The sequence below is a fragment of the Phalacrocorax aristotelis genome, chromosome 1 (assembly GCF_949628215.1).
Source record: "Phalacrocorax aristotelis chromosome 1, bGulAri2.1, whole genome shotgun sequence".
Lineage (NCBI taxonomy): Eukaryota > Metazoa > Chordata > Aves > Suliformes > Phalacrocoracidae > Phalacrocorax > Phalacrocorax aristotelis.
In genome coordinates, this window is record NC_134276.1 from 154,599,834 (window position 1) to 154,621,918 (window position 22,085).

At 45.4% G+C, this 22,085-nt stretch overlaps 1 protein-coding gene across 2 annotated transcripts in view; it reads right to left on the reverse strand.

The window, feature by feature from the left end:
• Positions 1-22,085, reverse strand: part of CREB3L2 (cAMP responsive element binding protein 3 like 2) — a 76,716-nt gene that overhangs the window by 45,796 nt on the left and 8,835 nt on the right. The gene's annotated exons all lie outside the window — the stretch shown is intronic.

Below are 22,085 nucleotides of genomic sequence, written 5' to 3' on the forward strand. Positions count from 1 at the left end.
ATTTATGAATGTTTCAGCACATGCCTAAAAACCAAAAACAAAACCCCTGACATCTCACCATGGCAGGTGAAGAGAAAGCCACACTGTGCAAACAACCCTGCTTACCATAGAAACTTCTAAGTATTACATATTTGGGCTACTGGAAGAAAGGAAAAATTAATGAGAATTAACATAAATCAGAACCTAGAAAACAAGAAAGAGTTAACAGAAAGTGCAACTGAGAGGGAAAAAACATTGCTTCTGAGTTTGTCAGTACCCAGAAGAATGTTAATTATAGATCAGGCCATCACTTGGCTGCAGTTACTGGGGGGGAGGGAGGAAGATCAAAATGTTTAATTGAATATTCCTGGGAGGGGGCGGTTCTGAATTACTGTTTTTTATATGAGAACAGATGATACAGCCATCCCACAGGATGGTAATGAAATGATTTTCATCTCAACAATAATGGAAGAGAATATAAAAACAACAGCTACTCAAAGCTGGCCATTTTAATTAGCAGACCTAGAAAACCTCCATCTGAAAAATCTGAACAGAGCTTCTAAGGAGCTCTTAAAACTATTTTCAGTATGAGACAATAGTGATGAACTGGAAAAAATAATATGAAAATATTTAAGTGTAAACAAGGCAACCAAAGTAACAGCAAGTCAACCTACCTACTGTTCATTCCTGACTGAAGGAAGAAACAGAGAAGGGAAGAGAGTAGTTAGAGTCCAAGAATAAAAGGGAGAGAAATCTAACCTATGCTTGTAATTCCACAATAACTGATAATCTAGGTTCTCAAATTTTATCTCTTTTTGTAATAATATTACAAGCTTAATACACCTTGTCACTCATAAGGCAACTGGCTTGGTGCTATACAAAATGGAGCCAGAGTGATACGAAGTCAACAGGCCACGTTCAGCATAATACAGAAATAAGAAATCTCCAGATGCAAAACACAAATCAGCTGATTGCACCACACGTTTTCAGTGGGTTCCCACAGCAATCGGTTCTTGGCCCCAGACTCTAATATCTTATCAATGACCTGAGAGGAAAGGTCACCACCACTGGAGTTTGCAGGTAACACAGCATCACCAGGAGCAGCGAGCAATAAAAAGGTCAGGTCACAAAACCAAAACACAGAGTACTTGGTAAGTAGCCATAAACAAGTGGCATGTTCTAAATAAAGTTGAAGTTAAAAAAAAATTATTGCTGCAAACAAAATGCCCCAAGTCATGCTTGGGTGACTGATAATCAGAAGCAGAGATCTCAAAAAGGACTTGAGACCGTGGGAGAGATGTGGCTGAAGGACCATCTGTGGGACAGGTACCACACTGCTGGGTGCATGAAGGAGGGCCTGGGGAGGAACTGCTGCAGATGTGTGCTCACACTCCAAGGGCGACAGACCCCTCCACTGCTCCCCAGTTCGAGCCCCTTGGCCAGAGCACTGGGGTCTCACACAGTCCCAGGAGCAGCCCAGCACTGGGGACCCTTGCACAGCCATCCCATGCTGCGGGGCCAGTGCTGGGCTTACACAACTGAAGAACAGCAGGGAGGTAATGGTAAATCTTGCCTTTTTTCTTTATTTAGTGGTGGTGGTGGGGTTGTTGCTTTTTTTCTTAAATGAGGCTTTGTATTTAAAACAAGTCGCCTTGTAAGGCTCAATTCCCAGCTGCAGTTCTGCACTACAGCCTCATGCCAATTGCACAAGTCTGCGCCCCCTGCACAACCCAGAGTACACAGGTTTGAAGACTTCAGAAGACAGAGGGTTGTGAAGCGTTTTCTCCATGCTTATGGCAGGCACAGCTGCTACTGGCCACAGGCAGGCTCCAATCCTATATCGCCAAATTAAAAAAAAAGGCTGTTGAACAACTGGAGAAAGTTCAGAGAATCACAAGAATCACTGCAAAGCTGGAGATCCTGCCTCAAAATAAAAGCAAATAACAAAAGAAGAAACCAATGTATTCAGCTTGTCAAAGAGGAAATGAATGCAGAACATGAACTTTCTTTAAGTACTGAAACAGGGAATAAGACTTACAGAACGGCTCTACCAGCTTGCAGCTAAGATTACAAACTGAAGCCAGATCCATTCACTGTGGTTATAAAGGGACACAATACTAAAAAAGAGGGAGAACAATCAATCATGAAGGAACAGTGTGAATTCTTCGACCCAAGCCATTTGTAATTGAGGACTGCAGGTTTCCTTACAAAGATATGCAGGAACTCAAACAGGAAACAATCTGGAGAAGTTTTATAGCCCATGATTTACATAAGGCTAAACTAATTCATCATTAATTGTTTCCTTTGGCCTTGTTGCAGCAAAATAAGTCTGTTTAGTAGAGTGGCAGCAGCTTCTGGAGAACCCGATACAAACACGGAGTTGGGAAACCTGCTGATGCTGCTTTTCATTCCTGCATTCTAGATAACCCGATATCCTTATCGGGAAGGCAGCTGGAGAACACAGTTCAAGAGCCTAGGTTTAAGACCAAAGGTTGTTCGTGTTAGACACAATCCACCCGCTCACAAGCAAGCTCCAAACACAGCACTCTGTAAACTTCAAGCGGCTGGCACATCCTGCAGTACTAGCCCATTGAAAGCCTTTTCCCTTCGTCTATTTTTAAGGCTGGGTTCTTGAGCCCTACTGCACGAGTGAGTCAGCTTTCCTCCCTGTGCCCCAGCTGGGCTGGTGAGGGCTGCGGACACCCTAACACTGGCTGGGAGAGGGAGCTCCTACCGCTTGTCATTACCCCAAGAGCTACATCTCAACAGAAAGCTGGGAGAGGGTCAGAGAGGAAAAATTTGGCAGGCTTGCATCGTACTTCAGTGTTTATGAAAGAGATTGAAAACACAAACACCCAGCAACATCCACGCATGCAAACCATTCCCTATCCTTTTGATACCGATCTGTTTCTCAGGAACAGAGGGGCAACTGCAGTCGTGCCAAACCACAAGCAAATGCCTGCAACAAACTGTGAAGATTCACAAACACACAGTGTCGTGATCATTTTCAGAGTCCACATTTGATTTCCAAACAAACCACATCCGATAGATTGCTGATTTCAGTGGTGATGGGAGATTCCCAGGCAAGGGGAATGCAGGAGTGCGTGTGGGAGTTAAAAGGGAGCTTCCACGTGGAGGGATTGACTTCAAAAGAAGTCATTTAGCTGTTACTCATTTCCAAGTCTCTTACAATGTCTCCTAGTTAGCAAAGCTGCATGTGTCTGGGCATCCCCTCCCTGGCCTATCATCCTTTCCAAATGCCAGGTTTGCAGCAGCGGAAGGCTGCCCATAGCAGAGATATCAGAGGCAAGTTACTTCATTCTTGCTTTAAACCTGAGAAGGAGTACAAACACAAGCATGTAATATGCAACCCCATTCAAATGGAGAGAACAAGGCAACTTGGGCTCTTATGTTAGAAAAAAGCTTCCTTTTTTTAATTTACTTTGATAAGGAAAAACATTAAAAGCAAACAGGTAACAGAAAGGAAGAAGAGGGAGCATTTAAAAAGGAAACGTGGATTTTCATCCTGTTTTCAAGATTAATTACAAGAATAATCCCACAAGGCAACACAAGTTTCTGGCACGACAGGCAGAAGGGCGCTCTAGCCAGTGCCTCCAGCCAACACATACACGCGCACCCCTGCACAGCATCTTCCTAGCCCACATCCCTCAAACGCTAATGCGCAAACAAAGCCGCTTTCACTTGCGGCACTGCAATTTAATTAGTTGGATATATTGAGCGAGTGCACTGTGCGTTGTGGAAGACGACTCTCCTGAGACTGCCAAAAAAGCTTGCCAGCGTCCTGGGGATAGAGACAGGCGGAGGGAAGTTTCAGACATTGCATAAGCACAGGCACACGTAATCACTCATTCGCGCTATCCTGGCCAACACTAACTCAGACCCCTGCAAGCCACAGCCAAGATCTACTCAAGCTATTGAGAGGCAACTGGGTACCCGGGGAGCTGGCTGAGAAGGGAGGGAGAGGCTTAGCCTGGGTGCATGCATGCACGCACGGGAAGGGACACGGGCCCGCTCATGGATGCCTGTCCCTGCACCTAGACAGCGCAATCCCCGAGCCTCCAGTGGCCCCTTGGCCCCTGCTTGTGTGACCGGTACCCCAGAGCTTAAAAGAAGGGGAGTGGGGGGGTGGGAAAGTGTTTTTTCCAGGCTCTGTTAACATTGGTAAGGAAAGAAACGTGGCCACGCAGTTAGAGGGCCGGTCAGAAGCCAAACGCGCCATGTGCTGTCCCACGCTGCCTGAGCAGCCCCGGCCTCTCATCCCCTGGCGCAAAGGCGTCCTTCACCTCTTGATTCCCCATGTCTAAGGGCAAAAACAAAGCAATACTCTCCCTATCATGAGGGATTTCAAGGGTAACGGCGTGGAAGATTGCATCATACGCGGTGCTGAGATTATCAGAATCATAAAAATGCCGAAGAGACCTGGGACCTAGAGGGAGCCCCTTGCTGCAAGGCATGGTGCTGGACACCGCACAGAGGCCGGGAGGGAGACAGGCACTCACACAGCCACTTTAGTTAGGCTTTGAGGGCTACTGAGGGGTAAAGAGCAAGCTCAGGAGCTCAGAAAGCACAATTTGCATTTGTGGTTTCTACCCTGCAGCCTGTAAGCCATCTGTGGTGCGCGGCCATGCAAAACCCTGCCTGCCAAGCACCAAGCTGGCACAGTCCCCCGCATTATGCAGCTCAAGCAGAGAGCACCTGAGGAGGGAAAACACACTCCCAGAGCTAAAATGAGTCAGCTGAGTTCTAGGGAAACACAGGTACACAGCCAGAAAACTAACTGGGGGAACCTTGTACTGCTTATCAGCAATGCATAACTCCAGAGCCAGTTAAGGCTATTTATACAGAGATATGTATATGTGTGTGTGCACGCGTGTATGAGTATTAAATATAGCTCAGTTTTTAATACGGTGCCGTTGGCTGCAGAACAGTTCGGATGAGCATCTGCTACAGACCATCTGGAATGGGAGGGAGGGAGAGTGAAAAGCTATGGGACTCTTGAGGAATTTGAAACTTGTGGCGGATTTTACACAGAAAACTGTTGCGTAAGGTACACCAACAAATGTGTGATACAGGAAGGTTCTTTTAACTAGAAGAAAAAAAAAAAGTAAGAGAAGAAGTGATCCTGAAACTGCTGCTTCCTGCGAGGGCTGGAGTTGGCTGCAGGCAACAGTACTGACCTCACGCCACTGAAATTCAGCATCATTAAAAGAAACAAAACCAAGTTCTCAGGACATGCATCACTACGGGAGAGGATCTAGCGTTGGACTGATGTTACCCCAATGAACTGAAAGTGGTACCTGATATTCAGCAGGTTACCATGGAGTATCTTAAGCTTCCATCAAAAAATAAAAGCTCATAAAAGCTCATAAAAGCACAGGGAGTTTTTATTCGTTAAATTAACATTCAAGAACAAATTGTTCATGTGTAAAACACTCCAACATCCTTCTAAGATGGCTTCATATTCATAATGTATATGCACACATGGAGATATTATCACTATTCTTCTCCAAAGACTGAAGCAAAATTCTACGAACTAGAAGAGTTTATAAATCAAGGCTCACAATGACCATATCTTATGCAGAACCGATAGAAACACTTAGACATGCCAAAACTAAAATAATCAGTTTTTCAGAACTGCTGAGCAACCCCTCCTCTATCTTTTTTTTTCTGGTTGCAAGATCTGCAAAAGGCAACAAAGGAAACTAAAGAACATGAAGTAAGCTCAAGTTTGCATGTTTGCAGATTTCCCCAGAAAACTGTTAGGAGTGCAAAAACAGCAAGGGATTGAAATCACTGCTCTTAATCTACCGACAAGTTGCTGTTCCAGATGTCTCAGGAAGATCTGGTCTTCACCAAGAGTCGAAATGAGCATGGTTGGCACTAATGCCAAATGGTAACTCAGCATTCCTGGGATTTCCATAAGCTGAACTGTACCTGTCCTGTAATGGTAGCAAGTTGATAGCATGCACACACTGGGAATTCAGGCATAGGACAATATGGAGAAATAACAACTCTCTTGGAAAGAGCAGCTGTCCATCTTTTCCCCACCACCAGTCATCTTCATTTTTCCAATATTGCAATAAAAATATATAACAACACTTCAAAAGGTCCAGTAGGTTAGTATTTTGGAAAAGGAGGCCAGTAGACCATTTTACAGAAGGACCCAATAGCTCTGTTCCACAAAAAGATCCAGTTACACAAGCCTCCAGTTTGAGCTTTATGGGGTCAGCCAGCCACACTCAGAAAAGCCTGCAAACAGATGAAGATGCCAGACATTTAAATGGACCATCCAGCTTTCAGTGTAACCACTGTATGTGGTATTTTTTCAGTTGCCTGGTGAGTGGGAGGTGGAGGAAGGAGTAGAAGAGATCAATCTCCTCACCCTGTCTACATTGCTCCAATTTCTGGCTCATGTAGCAGCAGTTAAAGCTATTCCCCTTTCGACAGGATTTGTTAAACCAGTCAGGAAAGGTCAGGACAGAACATGGAAGCAGATTTAGACTAGATGCCCATGTTAATAGTAATTCAACCCGCATATTCCCCACCTAAAATGAAAATATTAAATAAAAGCAGCGACAATCTGATATGCTTTTAAAGGTTTAATGCTCTAGCCATTTTTATTTAAGTAGATGATTTGTCTGATCCTGATGCAATCCCATTTTTTAAAGTTCAAGGAATTAATAGAGATACATGTTGATGTTGAGAAAGAGCCTTTTTCGATGTGTAGAAATTTGTATTCATGGCTTTTTTGTTGGTAAGATAGAGGCCATACACACAGAGCTGTAGCTGCAGGAATAAAAGCTTCACAGGACTTTTCATACTACATCATTGTAAATAAAGCTTGCTATTACTAGACAACACCACAACCATGCAGCTCCAAGAGGGACAACCAGAGCAACCAGACAACCCAGACAAACAGTGTGAAAACTCTCATTGCTAAGGGATGCCCATGTGCATGTTCAGATGCTCTCCTGGTACACTCTGAAGCTGGGGTTTTGAAGAAATCAAGCAGCTAAGGAGGACTACAGAAAGACTCCCTGCCAGGACTTACGAGAACCACAGCACTGGCCTGCTGAAGCCTTCAGTGATGAGACAGGCAGAAAAGCAGCACAAAGACACAACTGGAGAGCAGGAGAAGAATGTACCCAGCTCCTTATCTTGGTTTTAAACACTTAATTCCTACGGCAATGACTCTTTTCTTATCCTGAAATCAGGAGGACACTTGTGTAACCGATGCAGGAACAGCCACAGGCAAGCCTCCTCTGCTGATATACCCAAGCTTCATCCTTGGCAAGATAACCTGTAGCAGCAAAAATGTGGTGCGGTCATTCAGCCTCTGCTGACAGTGGCACGTGAGCATGCTGCCTGTGATGGGAAGAGCCTGGGGATGCTGGGGAAAGGGACGACATTTCACCAAGAGCCACCCAGAGCACTCTAGGTGCTCTTTGCATAAGATACCCACCTAGCCCCAGGATACCTGCACCCTTCAGTCACTGCCTGAAAACTCAGACAAACAAGTTCTGGAAACAGCCCTGGTTTGAGACAACATTGCCTTCTGACTCCCTACAGGACTATTGCTCTCTCATGATGGGAGGAGCAGCCCTTCACCCCAGCCATTTCTGTTCACAGGAGGGGACGACGTGCCCAACTCACCTTCCCCAGCTGTGTAAACTCTTAACACCAGCGTATAAGGCTCAGGCACCTCTTCCCATGGCAGCCTTCAGCAGAGACACAAGACAGATAACTGGAGGCAGCAGCACAGGAAAGCAATGCTCTGCCACAACTCCCCTGTCACAGTTGTCACACTGGGCGTGCTTTGAAACATGTATCTTAAATTTAAAAATTCTAAATGCTCTAATGATACAGCTGTTCACCTTTCCTCAACCATTAGAGCAACACCAACAGCTGTGCTGCTAAGCCATTTATTTTAATAAATTAAGTAAATACAGCTTCTCTCATACCCAACACCACCCTTGGAAGAACCTGCATTATGGAAACCAGCAAAGAAAAACCAAGTATGTTTCCCAGAGCGGCTTCAGGGCTGCTTCAGCCCAAAGTGCAGACACAGAGTTGCTGTTCTCAGAAAGAGGCAAGAGCACCCCCACAATTCACTCCAGCGAAGCCCCAGCTCTCCTCTCACACTTTAACTGCTGGTAACCAACGTGTTAAACCCCCACCCTGGATTTACATCATCCCTTTCGTAGAATAAAACCATACAGATTCAATGGATTTTGGTTAAAAGTTACACACGCGTGCAAGGCTCAACAGTCCCAGGGTCTCAAAAGCCTGACTGTTGGTGCTGACCCCTGCTCCTTCCCCACCAACCCAAAATGAAACACAGACACATTTGTTGTAGAACTGCTCCACCGCAGGCGCACGGAGTGGGGACTGTGCAGACAGGCCGTAAAGCAGAGGAGGGCTCCCCGCCGGAGGGGAGCTGTGCTCGGTTTCCCTGTCAGACAAATTTCTGAGGCTCTTTCTCCCCTCAGCGCAACCTGTCCAAGGCACATAAAGAAAGTGAGACATTGCTGAGCAGAGGCAGGACCTTGGAAACCCCATTTCATCGCCTTGCGGAGACAGAGCAATAACCCCAGCCTCCCCACCTCCGTTGGCGACTCCCCAGCAGAGCCCCTGCCTGGGGCGGGGGCTGGCAGGGGTCCAGCACCCGGATACCGCACTGGGAGCCTGCAGCTGCAGGAATGTCTGGGACCAGGCGCATGCAGCTTTTTTTAATTGCACGCTTCTGCTTCCACCGTCTCAGTCTGTCCTGGCCGGGTATTTTTGGGGGTTGGTTTCTTTCTTTGTGTTTTTTTTTCTTTCCTACATTCTGCTTTTAAGTGGACGGGGAGAGGAGGGGCAAGGGGAGCAATTATAAGGCAGGCTATTGCGATGGCATGCTCCCCTGCCTGTTCTTCAAAGGGACGCTCCAGGCTGGATGACCAGTCTTGTCCTACCCTCGTTTCTGTGTAACGGTTGGGTTTTTCAAACTCCAAGAAGTCAGTTTTCTCTGTCAATTGTGGTGGAGAAAGTAGGGCTCTCAGACGACACAAACCAGTGCGAACAAAACTGAAGGAACACATTTCAGAAAACCCCGACGTGCCTGAAAACCCAGCATGAGGGGAGGAGTGTTACAACAATATCAAGCTATGAAACATACTTTGGCAACCTGTCTTTTACAGCTCAAGAGGCTAAATGCTGCCCATATGCAATGGATGAGAACACATCTTGAAAACTGAGCAAGTCCTGGCAAAGTCACATGCAAACTACTCAGATACGCCAGCTCCATCACTAAAAGTCAGACTGAGCACAACGAAGAGGCACGTTCCAACTGCAGTGCTGAGTTTGAAGCCATCACACCATATTTCAGTTGCAAAAGGAGCTCATAAGCATGCAACCTCTTACACCCTGACCTTACATCCTACCTGTTTCACCAAAAGGTGTGGTTCAGCTGTCTCAGCCTCTTTTCAGTATCAGTACTCCGCACAAAAAAAGCTGAGAAAATCCTAGTGTTGTTGTGTCACTGGGAATTTTGAGATAAAAATGTTTAACATGCATAACCTGTAGAGACGCATGCCCTTCTGCCAGAAACTGTGTTAGGTTAGATTATTATTCACGTTCAACAGAAGTCACCATCCTTCCCACAGGTCACCGCTCCCTCAGAGAAGACAGTTTAACTCCACATCTGCTGCTCCAACCCAGTTCCATCAAGATGGATTTGAGGTCTGCTATTCAAGCTAACACAGACCACCCCAGCAGCGCAGTATGAGGGAGCTACTCCAGGTTCGGTTATTCTAGCAAATCTAAAGGGGCCAGCCAGGAGCCCAGCACTCCCAGCAGAGCACACCTACAAGAGCCACAGTCATTTGTTAATTTCTTGCTTTCTCTCCCAAGGGTGATTCCTGCCTTATTTCTGATCTGTCTGGCTGATGAGGACAAACCTCATTTAAGAGGTCAACTAGGTTCCACACTTTATAACAGTTGCTTCTTGGCAGGCCAAGCATATGGCCCTGCACAATTCAAGCTCTCCCAGGAAGGATGTTTTGTGTTTTTTTGCTACCCATCACTCAAAACCGCATTGCTTACAGCAGCACCCTGCCCCACAGAGAATTTCTTCTTGGTCTGTGCTGCATCCAAGGTCTGCCTTTCGGCTGCAGCACTCCCTCAAAATTTGATTCCTCCAGCAGTCCTTATCCTTACAAAGTCACCAACTCCAGAAGATGCCAGGAAGGTGTGGTTCTGCTTCATGGGAAGTGGTGCAAACACTGGCAACAAGGTAAAATCTAGTCAAAACCTGCATGGCTCGCTGACCTTGAGAGCAAATGCTCAGCCACATCTGCTTACAAACCCACCACCTGCACAAGCACTGCCTCTTCACCAGTGTTGCTACCAGATGAGACCCGCTTCCATGCACAGGGCTGCCTCTGTCAGCTCAGGCTTTGGCTCCCACCAAGACAAACCAATTAGCAGACCCTCGTAACAGGAGCATCATTTGATCAAAATGTTTCATCCAAGAGCAGAAGTCAGATCAGTGGTTGGGACGAACTTCACAGCAGATGCCCTTTTGTAGGTGCTGTCCCCTACAAACAGCACTACCTTGCACAGAACACTGCTCCCTTTACAGGAATTATGAATGACATAATCTGTGATTTAATTGCAACAATTAGCCCATTCTGGCTGAGGTCAGGTCCACAGAACTTCACTGAAGTGAAAAATGCACGTCCATTAAGAAAATAAATAAAACCCATATTCTTGCAGCAGATCTTTTGCAACAGTATGGGCAACTCTTCATTTTCTGTAATTATTTCATAAGACACACCACTGAGTCATGTTAATATTTATTTTCCAGGTAAGGCAATGCAAGAAACAACCTCCTCAAACTAGAGCAGCATTTGGCATTGGAAATGCAACAAGAACTTGAGTATTCCTGTACTGCGATATGTAAATGTACCTATCCATATGTATAAGGCTGGAACACAGATGCTCTGTCTTCAGCCCCAGGAAGAACCAAAACTAGTATAGAGAGTAGACATTTTTACAGGTTCCCTGCAATGAATAAATTCTTCTTACATTCACGGGATACATGATTTGAGCTCTGTCAAAGACTTCACAAAATTTTCTTTGTGTGAAGATGAACTTTAAAGACCAATTTCACCAAATTATCATCCCACAATCATATGAGGAAAGAAATGCTGATTGACTTGGACATCTTATCCAAGTTTGCACTGTGTACTTGTAACATCTCCAGGGTGATCTGCTCTTCCTTAGAGAAGACTGTGTGGTTCTCCATCCTTATGAGCTCATGGATCAGCCTGAAATGCCTTGGGCTAGATTGCATCCTGATCAGGACCCAACAACAAAAGTTAACTGCCTAGTTTGCAGGCTACTTACCACAACCCTGAAATCCCTGATGGGTGGAGTTGTCAGAACTACCATAAATCAGCAGAATCAATCCTGCAGGCTGTATTTACAAGACTGCCACTGCGAGCCCTGGGAGGGCACAAGCAATGCTGCTTCCTCCGAAGTGTGTTCACACTTGTGTGTTGGGGGACACACAGATGCAACTATACAATCCTTCCTACTGAAGGGAGCATCTGTTTCTGGCATTTAAGCTCCTAAATGCCTACAAAAAAGACTATACTACATGGCAAAGTGCTTTATGATCATTTATGATCACCATGGGCAGCCTCAAACTGAAGTATCTACCGATCTCCTGACTATTTGCCATCTATCAGACACACAGTTTCTTACTTGTTTCTTACTACAGAAAAAATCCAGACACACTGCAGCAATTGGAAAAGAAAATTCAGCTGAGGTTCTTTTGGTAAGCAGCCTGACCACTGCAGTGGTTTTTTTTTTTCTGGTCTTCCATATATAGTTGTGACAACTACAGTAAAATATTCGCTTGGCTGCCCTCCCATAGCCAGCTATGTAGCCGACTCTAACCTCCCAACCCCACTGCAGATGTACTCAGGAGTTGCGAATCCCTCCCTCCCTATTTACACAGCATGACAAGCTGGGATGTCACCGCTGCAGCAGCATTAGCGCTCCTGCCCTCCCACAAGATACCAGTTCTGTGTCTCCTGAGCAAGGGAGTACCAATGTAATGCCTAACAAATAGGCCGAGCAACTTGGATGGCATCTTCAGTTCAACAGCAGTGTGCTTCCTGTGCTGTTCAAGCTCCCTCCAAGATCAGAGCTGGCTGGCAACAACCAAACACTGATAACAGGAATGATTTTATTTTAATAAATAGTTATTAAGTCACACTTTAAGCACTGCATATACAGGGGTAGATTGCAAAACATTTCACACTTCCATGTTTTCTTCTTCACATATGCTTCCGTCTAGCAAAATCCCACAATATTAACGAGCAAGATCTTCACCTTCCCTTATTGCTACGCATATCATAACTAAGCAAAAAATGCACCTTCCACTTACAGCTTCTGAAATTCCTTAAAGTTACCTAAACTACAGTGTTTAAACATTATCTTCCTAACATGCAAGTGCCACATTCTGATATATTCTCCTTTGGACTGTACACTCCCACCCTTTCCTCAAATTACAGAAATTGTCTCCAAAATGCCACACTTCAACAAAACCAACACACCAGTGGACAGATCAAGGTTTCCTGCCAAGGCTGAGAGGGCTTCTTCCCCTGGTGAAGCAGGAATCAAATTTGGATTTTCTGAGGTTCACATCACTTCTGGTAAAAGCACATTTTATCTTCCTTTTTTATTTCCTTTAATCCTCCTTACCCCTATAAGCCCAGTCAGAATCTCAACCAAAGTAAGTGGCTGAGACAGCTTGCAGCACACTTCATAAGTCAGCCCTTGACCAAAGCAAGCAACGAAGACCTCCTAGAGGTACCTCCAACCAGCAGGCCCAGCTTTCCAAAGTGGCATCGTTACACGCAACCGCATGATGTCTGCCAGAGAAAGATAAAGAAAGCACAATCTGTAGATAAAGATTGTGCTACTAAGTTGCAGGTTCATCGCGCATACACTAGAAATATGGAATAAGAGGAATCCAGCCTCATTTACCAGTAACTCCTGTTTTAAGTGAGATTACAGCCAGTTTCTACTTTCTTAAACTTCTTCATGGTCAGTCTAACTAGTTTTTATTGAAGTTTTAAGCTGTAAGTCCTCCCCTCTATTCCCCCGACAAAATTCAGTCAAACTGACTATTACCCAGCCTTGCCCTGTCCCCTCAGTCTGAACCCCCCCTGAAGAGCCCCCAAACCTTAATTTGTAAAGGGAGGCGGTTCTCCTATTTAAACTTACCCAGCAGCAGCTGGCAAGCCTGTGTCAGATACATGAAACAACAACGTAAGCTCCACAAGACAACCAGCCTCTACCAGCAAGGTAGGGAGCAGAAGCGACACCCCTCTGCAGTACAGTATTGAGCATCTTCCTGCACTGCAAGGTTTCTAGGGCAGGAGTTGGCTGAAACAGCGCACATCTCCCAGTTGCTCTTCTACTTCCCTCTGCGCTTCCCTGGACCCCTTCAACAAATCCTGCTGCTGTATAACGTTTCCCAACAAAATACTAGAAGCCCTTTTTACTCCTCAGAGTTGTTATACTTGTGTCCTTTCATATGAGCCTGTCCACCAGTCTGAGAGCCTCTGCACTAGACAATAGCGGAAAAATGACCTAAAATGGGGCAGAGCTGCTCCTCACATAAAGTTATAGAAAATAACATTTTATAACCTTGTTTTCCCTCACTATCAGGGAGGGATGGAAAAGCTCTCTCCTTCTCCCTCACCTTTTTTTTCTTTGTTTGTTTGTTTTAAATGAACATGACCACCAGGACAGCAAGATTATTTGCTAAAAAAAAAAAGACTCTGAGAAGTTAACATTGATCTTGAGCATTTAAATATAGTGTCAATACAGTCCCCAGAAGGTCCTAGTAGAGAGGCGCCACTGTTCACCCCCTGAGCAGGGAACATCCCTGTTTGGCTTGGCTCAGCTTCCTGAAGCCCTGCGTCAGTAACTGGAAACAGGCGGGTTTGCACAGAGCTTCCAAGAAGAGGCTTGGAGGAGCAATGCAACCAGGCACCCCCGCCTCAAACCAAGCCAGGGAGAAACAGGACACTCAAGGAATCAGGTCTTTGCTGGGTCCTCAGCTAAACTGACTTGCAGCATGTTCTGGGAAAGTGATATAGTTTTGTCTGTATGTTTACTGACAGCTGGAGCTCAGGTGTCTCTGGAAATCGCAAACAGGACAGCCAAGAGCCGTGGTTAGGAGCCTGAAAGTGCTGGTTACATTAACTGTGCCCTTGTACTTTACAGAAATCCTTGACAATCTGCTTAGAGACAAGATGAAAACCATGATGGCTACCTCCTCCCTGTTGCTGTGAGACACTGCACCAAGCTATAGGTAACCTCAGGGCTATTTCTACACCAGTCTCCTCTCCCCTCCAAACTCCTGAGGAAGAGATCAGCACCCTCATGGGTACAACTTGTCTTGTGGAAAAACTCCAGTCTGAGGTATTTCAAATATCTCTGCTTAACACAAGAGCTCTGAAGCAAAGCATCACACGGACCCATTTCAGATAGCCACAGCGCTACCTTAAAGTTCACAGACATTGCAGCATCTGCTGAAACTATGATTTTGAAAGAGCCATTTCCCAGCACCAGTCCTGCACAGCCATTTCTCTTTGGTACCTACTGCAGACCACTGAAGTCACAACCCGGTCTGTGCACAACTTGTTAGGCTTCCTTGCCCCGTTTGCCTCCAGATTTCTTCACATTCTTACTTGGTCCAGATTTTCTCTGGCATCTGCTCACTCGCCTCAGATCATCTCCTCGGCCAGGCCTTTGACTTACATTCCTTCCCTGCTGCTAGACTAAACTGACAGAGCAGAACCTGCCTGGCTCAAACACCAGACCTTTTGTCAGAGATCTACGCAGAACCGTGAATTGAGATTTTTGGTACACCTGCCTGAAAGTGCCTTAAAAGGTCTCAGTTAAGAGACGTCATGTAATTGAAGGAAGTCGCCTCCAAGGTATTCTAGCAGTACTCTGAAAAGTCAGGGTCTTTAAAAAAAAAAAAAATAAAAAAATCACTCCCTGTTCTTCAGACAGAGGGGAATGAAAAAAAAAAAAAAAGACAAAAAGCTTTAAATCTCACTTCTGCTTTTATTTCCATATTTTCTGTTCTGTGTCCTGGGCATAACCCAAGTGTCCAACTCCCCAGAGGCTGCTTCATGAGTGAGAGCAGCAGCCTGGAACAGCAGAACTGCCCCTCCCCGTGGTTTCTGTGTGGGCACACCTGGTCCAAGCTGAGATCTGCTCCTGATCTGCCAACTGCGCGCTGCAGTGCCCACTGTCACTAGGAGCTCAGCTCCACTACGTGTGCCAAGCAGAAATGAGATAAGGCAGCTCTGCAAAGATAAACCTGCCACGCCTCAATCACAGGAGCAGGCTAAGCACACATCCAGGCTCCAGGCACCTGGAGCAGTTTAAGGCATGCATGTCTTGCACTGTTGCTCTGCTGCCCCAGGTTATCTATCCACAGCAGAACAGCAACAGCAGTCATGGGAGTACTCCTCTGCTCCACAAATTAACTAGTGCTTAAGGACCAGGGTTGCTCATCCATTCTGTCCTCCGACAGGTGTGAGTGGTGACTCCCAGCAGCACACGTAGCCTCAGCCCCTCCTGCTAGACCCAGCAGAGCCCAACCAGCCTGACGGGATTGTCAAGCTGAGGAACTTCATTCCCAGCCAGACCTGTTGTCAGTGCTGCTCCAGGAGGCAGCCAATGCCGATGCCGAGCAGCAGGTCAGGAAGGGGCCACTTCATTAGCACAGCAGCTCCCCACCACACCAACACATCACAGGTGTGCGGCGGGCTTTAAGCCAAAAGGAGAAGCAGCACTGCTTTAGAGAAGCCAGGTACTCTCCTGGCAATCACTGTGTTTCCAATACAGCTTTTCAAGCCACATCTGCCATCCACACTCTACTTGAATATAATGTTTTTCCTGCTAGCACATTCCAAAAAGAAACCAAACCAGCATTACCACTACAGAAGGTTATGCCATACCGTGGAAGCAGTTTAAGGCAAATTCTTCTGTCTGCCAGCTACCAAAACACAAAGCATGTCAAAGAAGAAAAATTATTTGCCCTTCCCAAAGGTCCCGGGCACTCTCCTCCTCCTATCTCAACCTGTGTGCCAAAATTAAACATCAGTCCCCTATTAGACTATGGAGAGACTGACCCTGCATCAAAGACAGACTACCATGCTCATTAAAATACTACAGAAGTTCTGGATAGACATCAATAAGGTAAGGCCTGCCACAGGCAATAGATTTTAAGCTTCCTCCAAGCTACACCTTGATGCTACAAGCACAGGCTTGTAGTACTGTGGCAAAAGAGGCAGAGGGACAACAGTCTTCCACTGTTAAAAACTGGGGTGGAAGTTGGTACCATTAGTGCAAGTGGGATCGTACTAGCTGCCACCTTCCACTAGCTCTACGTTTAAAACAAAAGCTAAAAACTTTCATTTTTTTGTCTGAGTATTGATCCCACCTCCTCATACGTTCAGCCTATTGGTCTTTCCTCATGCCTCATCCTAACTGCTTTGCTTCCTTTCTTCCCTGTGCCTTCTTTCACCTGCCAGGGCTGAAGACTCTGGATAAACTGACACCAGTCAGGTGTGTTTCAGCCAGGCTGTCGCAGACAGAGGTACACAGAACACAAGGCTATCTATGGTACTTGAGTCCAAGAGGCAAGATACATAAAGGTGACCTCGTATTTTGGGACAAATGCCTTTTTTCTACCAGAAAGCTTATCCTTGCCCACATGCCTTGTGCACTGCCCCCTAAATTTTTTGTCTGCCAAGAGGCATCATGGTAAATGCAAGCAGTTCAAAATAGCTTGAAGAGGTTAAAGCATTTATTTAACTTCACTAAAATCAATGCAGTTTAGGAGAATGACCAAATGCTATGATGCATTTGGACAGATTGAAGGAGTCACATCGGGTGCTGCTGTATGTTCTGCTTTGCAGTATCCAGAGTGTCAACAGGGCCAGCAATGAAGTTTTACAGCATTTAAAGCTAGAAGGAACTATGAAACCTTCCTAATCTGACCCTTCCACATGTCCCAGGCCACTACGCTTCCCTGAGGTGCCCTTATTATAGGGTCTGATAATTTGTCCTTTGTTGAAATCTAACTTCCAGGAAAGAACATGCGTGTGCTGCATTGATTGAGAAATGAGCATTTTTCCCCAACTCCAGTATATTTTTAGCCTTTTTTTTTTTGTTTTTGTTATGCTTTCCAGTTCTTCCATAACCTTTTTTAAGAGTTGAACTTCAGGAATTGGACACTGTCTACTAGCAGTGGTTTCACCAACACTGTATACTGAGACTAAATAGAGAAAATTTGAAAAACACGTATTTTTTAAAAAATCTTTTTACTTCAGAATCACCCTAGAAAAGCATGTGGATTTGCTTTCCTACTCTGAACTCTAGACCATTTCCCAAGTCCTGATTTCCAGTATGCATTCACCTGTCCCATAGGTACAGACACACTTTGTTCCTAGACCTGCTTCTGGATCATGGATTAAAATCTTGAGAAGGCTCCTGTCTGGTACCTTTTTGCAAAGAGCTTTTCCGTATTTTTAATTATGTTTGGTATCAGGATCTCCAGTGCATAGTTTTTATTTCATCCCCTTTACTCAATCAATTTAATGTTTTCAGACTTTTCCTCATGATATCACAACCCAACAAAAAATCAGGGTCAACAAGCCAAACTTATCCTCTGGGACCTTTCAGTCTATCTGTATTTTCAGTTACTGAAGTTTGTTGGTTCCAAGAAGTTTTGTAACCCAGTTACTGACAATGGTTAATTTTCATACGACACCATAAAAAAAAAACCCTTCTTTTCTACTTTCTGGTTTTCTTTCTACCCTTACACTTGCCAACATTGTCTCTTTCCCCGGGATATTCTTAGCTGATCATCATCAGCTCTTCTCTACTTCACACTGATTCTTTTTCACACTTCTCTAACCTGTAACTATTACTTGGGGCAAAAAGAAAAGGTATTTTCAAAGGATATTAGCAGTTTAAAAAAGGAAGAGCATAACAATAGCTTAAGATTTGTAATCCCCTTCATGATAACGATAACTTTATTCCAAGCACAAAGCTCTGAAGGGATCTTGCTGCGAGTACAATGATATTAATTTTCCACGTGTTATGAGAACCACAGCTGACACCAAAGTTTTCACAGACTCTCTATTCTGGTACTGATACTGAAAATTACATTATATACATCATATGAAACTGAGAAAGAAGCCTCAGTAATATTAGTGTGAGCTTAACATAAACTGGCTGATCATATCACTTCCACATCCTGTTCAAAACACCTGTCAAAGCAATATATATTTAAAGTTTGTAATCTTTCCTCATAAACCAGCTACTTCAGCCACTTACTTTTGCTGTTGTTCTTTTAATTCTCCCAAATTAGCCCCTCTTTCAGATATCCAGGTGTCAAGAATTTAAAAGCCCACAGCCAAACTGCAGCATACCGACACCTACAAGCCCCAGGTTTCCATGCATTTCCCTAAATGGTACTTTTCAACATCTTAATCACCGCTATAGTAGTGGCACAGTTAATTGGCCATCCACAGTCATAACCCTGACTCCTTTGATATATGGACTTTACAGCTTTCTGCACTGAGTAACTACTTCAGTTGTCTCCTCCCTTGGCCTTCAGCAATGCAAGTTTCTGCAGATTCTCATTTCTTGCCTATATTTCCAACCTCCGTTTTCAAATACCTGCAAATTTGAAACAAAATTGAGTCCAGAGGTTCCTTGTAGCTCCGTCCCAGCTACCATATCACATAAGGTCCCTCTTGAACACTGAAGCCACATCTTAAAATAGGTTTTTTCATCCTCAACTAACTTTGCCAGAAAGCTGTTCCAAGCAAGGGGCTGAGGAGAGGGTTGTCCGTACACCTCTTCCAGATCCTTTTCATTAAAGCTAAAGATGATGTTCTGGACATGAAATGCCTTTAACTTGGCCCTTTTTTTCAAGCTATTTACTGCACAGTTTTCAAGGACAGGGCCACTTTTGTTGGTTTTGATCTTGCAGACACGTTTGTAGCTGAGAAGAAACAGCAATATAAATGAAGTCCATCTTTCCCCTGTGGTTTTGCAACATATTTCTAACAAACCAACAAACAAGCAATGGCAATATGGAAACATTCTCAAGTCCCAGAGCAGACTCCGTGCTGCGCTTTTTTGGTGGAGAAAGATCATAGTTGGTAGGTATTCAGTTGAAATTTTGCTCTGAATTAGTACAGCCAAATGAGAGGCCACAAGTCACCCTGGGCAAGTAGAAAAGTAAGCCTTTTATTTCTCTTTTAGTCCTTCTTGTAAGCGACAGCATCCACTGACAGCCATGAGGAGCATACCAGCCAAATGGAAACAGAACTGCAAAAGCACTGAGGCACGAGGAAGAGACAAGTTTCGCATTCTGAAAGCTCACACCTTTAAAATTGTGCCAAAGCTCATTTCTGCCAGGCCTGTTACTTCAGGGAGTCATGCCTGAGCGGCACCCTCCAGCTGCCACTGGGGCGAGCCAACTGGGCATCCCGAAGGTAGGGATGCGGCACAGCACCTTTGCGCATCTGGTGCCCTCCTGCAGCTGCCAGCTCCTGCCCTCCCCGCTTGCTGGAGAGCTGTTGTCACGGATTTGATAACCACGGGCAGGAGCCTCCCAGGGAGCGCCTGCTTCAGCTCCTTCAGGGGTGCTGGGAGGGAAGGAGGCAGGTGGACACGTAGGCATTGGTCTGGAGAGGCGAGGGGGAAATGCTGTCAGTGAAGAGGAAGGGCAGGAGGCACGCAGCCAGCATGGACGGAACATCCCTATCAGGGGCCATTAGACAGACCCATATGTAGGCAGGGCCAGTTTGTTTTTTTCTTCTTTTTTTTAAAAAAAAGCTCATGCTTTCTGTCTGTTCTCTGAAAAATACAGCTTACCAGCCTGCCCCAAACACCACACCAAGCCCAACCCTGAATTACACTCACAGCTGTGCCGGGCGGGGGATGGCAGACAGGAGGAGGGGAAGGGAGCTGTGGTGCAGGAGCTCAAGCAAGACATACCATCAGTGCTGATGACTAGGCCAGTTACACCGGCGATGAGAAAGACAGATGTTTTGCCGAAAGTCAGCCACTGCCTCATATTACGAGGTATGAAAGCAAACAGTTTAGACATCATATTTTCCTCAGTCTTCATCTTTTGCTAGCCAGGACAGATATAGGAAAGCCAGGTATTTGTTTGCTAGAAGAGATGACCTTCTTAGTCTTGGTTCCCCCTGAAGATCTTTGTCCTGTCCATACTATTACAAGTGCTCCCCAAATACAATAGTCACGTCGCTGCTTCTGCTGAGGAGCAGATCAGCTCTTTACTTCTCCTAAGTTTTGATTCTACACATATTCACACAAGTCTCCTCTGTGGGTATCAGAAGCTCCAGAAATGATAATACATGTTTGCAGATAACCCACACAAAATCAAATCAGAGGCAAGCTGATTACTGAAGCTGCCAGAACCTATATGAGACTGCTGAAAAAAGCAGCCTTAGGATAAGATCCCCTTGTGTATGAAACCTACTGTGGGACCGCAGAGATAAAGGAAGAGAGCCCTGCTTGGTATTCAGGGCTTGGGTTTGGGGTTTGGTTTTTTTGTTTGTTTGTATTTTTTGTTGGCTGTTTTTCAGGGTTTAGGTCTACAACAGCTCCTCCAAGCTAGTCACACAAGCTACTACACAGTCTCTTCCCACACAGACCTACACCAGTCTCTTCCCACACTTTCAGTTTCAGGGTTAGCCACAAAAAGGAAGCAGCACAGGTAGTAGCCAATCCTTACAGATACGAGGTTGCATGAAGGCAAACAGGCTGGAAGCAAATGGTGTAGGCTCTTACATGGCCATACCATACAACAGAAGAGCAAGTAGGTGAGGCACCCAGAATTTTATCAGGAAAGTTCTGAACAAAATTATGGGTGCATAAACACACAGAAGTCCTGCATGCAACTCTGCACATCATGTGCGCTGCACGGAAAGAAAACATACACACAGAACAAGCTGTTCAGGACAGCTAGAACTTAGTCCAGCTTTCCCTCTCCCATTTCAGTAAATCAAGACCAGAACTACAAAAAACCCAAAGTACTGCTTCTGTGAAACCATGGTGATCGGAAACAATAGTTACCTAACAAAAAAAACCACACCAACCCAAAACCCAACAAAACACCATCAGCAAAACCAAGTGGCCTCGATTGCTTAGTAGATTAACGGAGACATGAAGAACTCATGCATCAGACTACTGCCTAGCAATGCAGTATCTAGACCTGAGTCCTTGGGTCCAGGACTGCCATGGCACCACAGCACAGCTCTGGCTAGAAGGGGCTCACGTAGTCTCTAGCCCAGCCTCCTGCCTAAGCAGGGTCAGTGCTAGCTCAGACTAGGTTACTCAGGGCTTTATCCAGTCAGGTCTTAAAAGCTTCAAAGGATGGAGACGGCACAGTCTCTCTGAGCAGTCTGTTCAGTACCCAGCTATCCTCACAGTGAGGCTGTTTTTCCTTACCAGTCAAAACCTTTCCCTCTTCAGTTGATGTCCATTTTCTGTCATCCTCCTGTCATATGGTAATGCAAAGAGCCTGGCCTTTTTCTGCTCTTTGCTACAGACCTTCGCATCACAGCATCCAAACTTTGGAGAAGGAAAACTACATAGGATACTCCAAGTCTCAGCAGTTTAAAGATGCTTTCTTTGTGTCACAAGCCACAACATGCATAAAAGCATTTTGTCACAGCTGAACACCCTACTTACATCCAAAATCAGGGGCAGCAGTCAACAGCTTCGGTGCAGAACAAGGGCATGTGACCTTCCCCTCTCTACTCGAGATCAGCCTATCGTACACAAGGGAGCACACACTTTACCTCTGCAGCAAACCTTCGCTCCAGCAAGACGAGGACTCCAGGGTGTCACCAAACAGCCAGGGCTTGCCCTGCAGGAGAGGAGCTCACTCAGCATGTACAGCTCCAGGTGAGCCACTAAAGTGTATCAGCAACATTGCTCTTTGCCACTACACTCTT